Source organism: Podarcis raffonei, chromosome Z (assembly GCF_027172205.1).
Source record: "Podarcis raffonei isolate rPodRaf1 chromosome Z, rPodRaf1.pri, whole genome shotgun sequence".
Taxonomy (NCBI): Eukaryota; Metazoa; Chordata; class Lepidosauria; order Squamata; family Lacertidae; genus Podarcis; species Podarcis raffonei.
Genome location: NC_070621.1, coordinates 47,522,240 through 47,529,955, shown reverse-complemented (window position 1 = coordinate 47,529,955; position 7,716 = coordinate 47,522,240).

Here is a 7,716-nt window from a genome sequence, read left to right as displayed (position 1 = left end):
AGGGTTTGAATCCCCACTTGGCCATGAAGCTAGAGTTGCCATATTTTGAAGAGCGAAGAAGAGGACGCTATGACATCTCTCATTTTAAATACCCCTACTATATGTAGGGGGAAGCGGGTGGTGCTGTGGGTTAAACCACAGAGCCTAGGACTTGCTGATCAGAAGGTTGGCGGTTCGAATCCCCGCAATGATGGGGTGAGTTCCCTTTGCTCTGTCCCAGCTCCTGCCCACCTAGCAGTTCGAAAGCACGTCAAAGTGCAAGTAGATAAATAAGTACCGCTCCAGTGGGAAGGTAAACGGCATTTCCGTGCGCTGCTCTGGTTCGCCAGAAGTGGCTTAGTCATGCTGGCCATATGACCCGGAAGCTGTACGCCAGTTCCCTCGGCCAATAAAGCGAGATGAGCACCGCAACCCCAGAGTCGGCCACGACTGGAATTACGGAATGGTCAGGGGACCCTTTACCTTTACTATATGGAGGCTACAGAAGCTGTGATCTATTGCTGGTGGGGAGCAAGAGAAGAGAAGAGGAAAGCAAGTCCTGTCTACGTCTCATCCAGAAAGTATAGCCAGAGACATTTTGGCAAATTTTAAAAATTCACCTGGACAGAAATTTTGTCCCTGGAAAAGAGGATATGTCCTGGAAAAAGAGGACAAATGGCAACCCTACATGAAGCTCCCTGGGTGACCTTGAGCCAGTCACCATCTCTTAGCCTAACCTACCTCAAAGGGTTGTTGTGAGGATGAACTGGGGAGGAAGCATGAACCACGTACACCACCTTGAGATCCTTGGAATATAAAGGTGGTATATAAATGTAAATAATAATGGTGGTGATGATGATGATGATGGAACACAATGTAAGGGAGGCTGTGGTGTTAAAATCTCTGCAGGCATCTGCAGCTATGGCTGATCTCTGAAACAAATCAGGAAAGAAAAACAGTCAGCTGGACTGTTTTGCTTAGAGAGTCACCATCCAAAATCTGTGAGCAGGAAGACAGACTTTGGTCTTTCAAATTTCAACAGAAACTTGTGCGAGGTTAAAATTTGGCACACTCCTAGATGGAAACAAGAGCAGGATTTTGATGCACTTGCAGTGTAAAAATTATTATGGACAATATGGTTCGATGTAAAATTTGGAGTACGAATGAATATGCAGTTGTAGATGTTTAAAAGGAGACTCCATGGAGGGGATGGGGAGAAGCTGCGGGATTTGGAGAATCTCTTTATATTATTAGTTTGTGTTTAGTTACACTTTGTATTTGTAAAATCAATAAATATTCTTTACAGGAACTACCATGAGGCATATGTCGTAGTCGCAGGGCTCTGTGGCGCTGCCTCATGTTTGCCTCTGCTGCAAGAAGGATTAAGTATGCCTGCTCAAGGCCACAGCATAGTCCCTGGCTATACGAGCAGCTGAGCTGTAGGCAAATAATAATAATAATTTTTTAATTTTTTTTTATACTCCACCCTCCCCAGCCAAGGCCGGGCTCAGAGCGGCTTACAAGCAATAATTAAAAACAAGTTGAATGATTACAACTTAAAAACAAAATTAAAATACAACATTAAAATATTGAAACATTAAAATATTAAAATGTAGCCTCATCGCAGGAGGAGAAGGAAAAGAAAAAAGAGAGGGAGAGAATCAAATTGGCTCCAAGCCAAAGGCCAGGCGGAACAACTCTGTCTTACAGGCCCTGCGGAAAGAAATCAGATCCTGCAGGGCCCTGGTCTCATGAGGCAGAGCGTTCCACCAGGCCGGAGCCAGTGTTGAGAAGGCCCTGGCTCTGGTTGAAGCCAATCTAACTTCCTTAGGGCCCGGGACCTCTAGGGTGTTGCTATTTATGGACCTTGCGGCTCTCCGTGGGGCAGACCGGGAGAGGCGGTCCTGTAGGTACGAGGGTCCTAGGCCGTGAAGGGCTTTAAAGGTCAAAAGCAGCACCTTAAATCTGACCCTGTACTCCACCGGGAGCCAGTGCAGCTGGAAAAGCCCTGGGTGAATATGCTCCCATGGCAGAGACCCCGTGAGGAGCCTCGCTGCAGCATTCTGCACCCGCTGGAGTTTCTGGGACAGCTTCAAGGGCAGCCCCGCGTAGAGCGAATTACAGTAGTCAAGCCTGGAGATGGCCGTTGCATGGATCACTGTGGCCAGGTCGGGGCGGGAAAGGTAAGGGACCAACTGCTTGATGCGGCGAAGGTGGAAAAATGTCACCTTGGCTGTTGCTGTAACTTGCACCTCCATGGAAAGGGAGGCGTCAGGGATTACACCCAAACTCTTAACGGAAGGCAGTGGCACTAATTGGGCATTAGTGGCAAAGGGCCGCATCTCAAGAGTAGAGCATCTGCTTTGCATGCAGAAGGCTCCCGGTTCAGTCCCCAGCATCTCCAGGTTGGGCTGGGAGACACCTCTGTCTGAAACCCTGGGCAGCTTCTGCCGGTGAGTGCAGGCAGCTCTGGGCTAGAGCGGGACCAATAGTCCAGCTTAGTGTAATGAGGTTCCTATGTCTCTGCCCTGTCCCAGCCGAGAGAGCGGTGGCAGGAGGCTGAGATGAGCAACTCTAGCAGGGGCATGAGGGCTGCCCTGGGAAGGTGGGTGTGAATGGGGGTGACTGTCCCAGGCCCCACGCTTTGGACGCCCCTGCTTGTCACTGGGGGCACAGACAGTAGCCCCAACTTCCTGGCTGGTCTTGCTGTCTCCTACCCAACTGGATAACCTCTCAAACCCCTCACTTGTTAGAGCAAGGCAGAGAAGTCGGGCGGAGGCAGCAGCAGCAGCAGCAGCAGCAGCAGCAGCAAAAGAAACAAGTGATTGAGAAAGGAGGGAATAGGCCACCGGAGCTAAAGTGGCTGCAAAAAACAAGAAATTTCAAGTTAGCGGGTGAAGGACACAGAGAGGAAGGCCACTGGCACTTTCTGCAGCTGCAAACAACAACGCAAAAAAAGCCAAGGAGCATGGGGGTAGCCAGGCTTTTTTTGGGGGGGTGTAGCCAAAGTTGTTGAGCTGTTCTTGAGAAATCACAAGTGAAAATGCCCCGTAAATAGGTCATTGCAGAGGCAGGCTTCTGCTGTGTGGGGCAGAACCTTGGATAATTGAGTACTTTCAAATCCATAAAAATACATAGCTAGCTGAGGTTCTGCGCCCCCTAACAAGACGCCTGTCCCACCCTAACAAAAATCCCTCGGAGCCCCTTCCAACTCTGCAATTCTATGATTACACAGTATACTGGGTTTTGTAGTTGTAAACATTATTGCTTTCCCTTTTGCTCAAGACCACACTGCATTAGGGGTGCAAGAAGGTGCCTTATCTTGAATCAGATCATTGGTCCATTTAGCTCAGTGAAGCAGGTTGTGGACTCTCCTTCCTTGGAGGTTTATAGGCAGCGGCTGGATGGCCATCCGTCATGGATGCTTTAGCTGAGATTCCTGCATTGTAGGGGGTTGAATGAGATGACCCTTGGGGTCCCTTCCAACGCTACAATTCTAGGATTCTAAGAATGAAGATCATAGAATTATAGAATTGTTGGAAGGGACCAGAGGGGTCATCTAGTCCAACGCCTTGCAGTGTAGGAATCTTTTGTCCATCATGGAGCTTGAACCCACAATCCTAAGATTAAGAGTCTCATGCTCTACTGACTGAGTTATCCCAGCAGAATGCTCCTTGTTGTGACCTAAAGTCACTGGCCTTCTTCACACATGACACTATGCCATGGTTTGATTAAGTCACAAAACATGAATCAATCAGGTGTTGTCCAGCAGATGATAAGACAAACCATGGCTCCTGTCCCAAATGCTATACCCCTAGTATATTTGTAGTTTGGTGAGTGTTTAGGGTGGAGTGGTAAGCCAAAACAAGGTTAATAATAATGTTGGGTTCACATGTAATGCTAAGCCACAGTTAAAAACCAAACAAGATTCTATTCATGGTTTGTTGGCAGTAAGCCAACCATAGTTAAGCTGCACAAAGCTCACACATCACTAAACCATGGCTTAATAAACTACAGTTCAGCATTTTGTGCAAACCAGGCTACTGAATCATTTCTTGAATGCATCTGCAACATGTTCATGGAAAACAAAACAGATTTGAGCAAGACATTTCAGAACAATATTCAGTGTAGAACTCCCACATAATTAAAATATATCAACCCACCCTACAGTCCCAATTGTTGGAGAGGCTGTGCCCTGAAAGACACTTATTTCTACCTATGGTGGAATGTCCTGGTGTAAGAAAATTTTGGACGCTGGTCCAGAAAGAGCTCTTCATCGGTTACATAAACTATTGTTTACTCCCCGTATTTGTTTATATTATCCTTACATTTGAAGGAACCAGGGGTCCTTCAAATGTCCAAGGGGTTTCGCTGCCCGAAGCAAAGGGCAAAAGTTGCCTCCTCCTCCCAGTCCCATTCCATGTACAAAAGCCCCTGTTGCACCCCAAGGGCAATGGCCTAGTAGTAGTTTACTGGGTGCAGGAGATGCTGCATGGGATGCATGCACAGAGCTCTCTCCACTCATTGCCCCTCAAGATTTGACACCTGAGGCAGTTGCCTCACTCTGCCTCAGGGTAGTTCCTGTAAAGAACTTTTTGACATTCTTATTTATTGCTGCTAGGCAAACGGTAGTACAACAACACAAACTTTTGAGCAATCAGTCCTTGCAAGCACCGTATAAAAACATTTGGAACAATGCCATTTTAGAAAAGATTACCCACAATCTACATTCATGGCAGCGTAAAGAACAGCCACTGCCTTTTAGTACAATACGGTGGGACCTTGTTATATTATTAAATATTGGGGGACACCCCCCAAACCCTAGAAATTGATAAATGGTAGGATTTTGGTTTATGCACCAACTACTGGTGCTGAAGAAACTGAAATTGACCAGTATTCATGGATTAAAGAACCTTTTAATGAGGGTGAAAGAGGAGAGCACAAAATATGGTCTGAAGTTCAACATCAAAAAACCGAAGATCATGGCTACTGGTCCCATCACCTCCTGGCAAACAGAAGGGGAAGAAATGGAGGCAGTGAGAGATTTTACTTTCTTGGGCTCCATGATCACTGCAGATGGTGACATCAGCCACGAAATTAAAAGACACCTGCTTCTTGGAAGAAAAGCAATGAAAAACCTAGACAGCATCTTAAAAAGCAGAGACATCACCTTGCCAACAAAGGTCCATATAGTTAAAGCTATGGTTTTCCCAGTGAGAGCTGGACCATAAAGAAGGCTGATCACCGAAGAATTGATGCTTTTGAATTATGGTGCTGGAGGAGACTCTTGAGAGTCCCATGGACTGCAAGAAGATCAAACCTATCCATTCTTAAGGAAATCAGCCCTGAGTGCTCACTGGAAGGACAGATCGTGAAGCTGAGCCTCCAATACTTTGGCCACCTCATGAGAAGAGAAGACTCCCTGGGAAAGACCCTGATGTTGGGAAAGATGGCGGGTACAAGGAGAAGGGGACGGCAGAGGACGAGATGGTTGGACAGTGTTCTCGAAGCTACCAGCATGAGTTTGACCAAATTGTGGGAGGTAGTGGAAGACAGGAGGGCCTGGCGTGCTCTGGTCCATGGGGTCACGAAGAGTCGGACACGACTAAACGACTAAACAACAACAACAGGATTTTGGTTAGATGGAGTATTGAAGGGAAGATTGCAGGCTGGAGGGAAAATACAGGCAAAGCTTTCTTTCAAAGACAGGGCCTCACCTGGGGTAAAGGAGTTAATGTGACAAAAAGTGTTGATGGCCCTTCTAAGAGGAATCTTGGGCCTGGGCAGACAGAAGGTTCCCAGAGTAACTGGGTGAAAGGTGACAGGAAAAGAGTCTTGAGAGCAAGGTATGCCGGGAAGAAGCAGAAAGAGGCCAAAACTGAGATCCATTTTGGGAAGGTTGGCTGAAGTCTGGTTAGGAGAGATGACTTGGACTCCAGTGCTGTTCTGCTATGAAGTACAAGCCCCTCTTGAAAGGACCATGCTGTAAGATCTGGACTCTCTCCATGCAGACTGAAGGTGTATATAGGTCAATAAACCATATTTCTTAAAGCGGGAGTTTCTGCTGTGTCTTCAGTTCTTCAAATTGCTCAGCTGGTAGAGCATGAGACTCTTCATCTCAGGGTTGTGGGTTCGGGCCCCATGTTAGGCAAAAGATTCCTGCATTGCAGGGGGTGGAGTAGATGCCCCTCGTGATCCCTTCCAAATCTACAATTCTATGATTCTCCAAGGAGCACAGACCCTGGGTGAGTGCTTGGAACCCTCTGAAATCTTGGTGCTGCTCGGCAGAGAGTCGGGGTGGGGGTGGCGCCCAACTTTTGTAGCAATGTATACCTCTAATCACAGAAAAGAACATCTGTGAGAAACCGCAAGAACGATTTGGCTTGCATGATCTTCTTATGGTCTTCTGTCAAGGTCCAGCTTCTATTCTTGTATTTGTACTTATCCTCCCTTCCCATTGATGTATGACTTCCTTACATATGGAGCCAATGCTCCAGATCTCCTATTTTCTTATGGCAGATGGGGGGATGTTCTATGTTGACTTCATATTTTCTGTTTGTTATCTATACAGTTAAGAATCCAATCAGTTACTGTATTAAAAAAACAAAACCCTCTGTTTTGGACAGCAGTATAAATTTTGACCTCAATTCTGCAATTAGTGAAAACTGGTGGTGACATTTATCTAGGACAAGCTAGTTCAAAAGGTAAAAATGTGTCCAGATGCAGAAGCTCAGGAATGGAACATAGGAAGTTGCCTTATAATGAATCAGACTCATTGGTCCAATATTGTCTGCTATGACCAGCAGCAGCTCTCCAAGGTTTCAGACAGGGACCTCACTCAGCCCTACCTGGAGATGCCAAGGATTGGACAGGGCACCTTCTGCACTCAAACCAGCAGTTATACCGGTGAGCTATGGCCCTTCCCATGTAATTTGACAATGTTCTTAACTGCAGGGAAAGATCACAACTAGAGATCCCCACTAGAAAAGGAAATGTGTCTTAGGCTGCCTATGTATTGGTGGCTTAAAACACAGCTAGGTAGTTCCTTTTTCTCAATTGAAGCTAGTTTTGAGGGGAGGCACATCAAGATGCAGTATTTCATAAGAAACAAAGGAATAGATACAGAATATTCTGGTGTGCCACCCTTTGGTCCCCACCCTCTCACTAGCGGCTCCTAGAAGCTATCAGAATGAGACAGCAGCCACAATCCTGGGAATGGCTTTGATTGGCCGGCCAAACCAGGTGAGGGAAGTCAGTGGGTCAAACCATCGGTGTGTTAGGGACTTCCCCGCATGCGAAGACAGGCTCCAGTATACTGAGCCGATCAGACCAACCGTGGGTCCAATGGTCAAGAAGGCAGTTTTTGCACGTGCTGTAGAGGGAAACAAGGGAGCAGGTGGGGCTTGTCCACCAGGGAAGGTAACCCATGTAGAAGAGTGAAAACTCAGATCCTAAACCTCCACTCCACTGGCTTGTGGGATACCTTCAGGAGACGAAAAGGCTCAGGAGTAAATCCTACACAAATCCAGAGTGGAGTCCCTAAGATAGATGGATCGGGCCTTGTACGCCTCCTTCTGGCAACTCCTGCAGCCAAGCGGGTCTCAAACGTATTGCTCTGTTTTGCTTTGGACCACATCAGTGAAGCTGGCAGGTGGATCTTGTTGTCTGGATGGCCTGGGACACTGCCCAAACTTGTGGGCCTGGGAGGAAACTTAAATTTGATTTCACCCCTGGAGG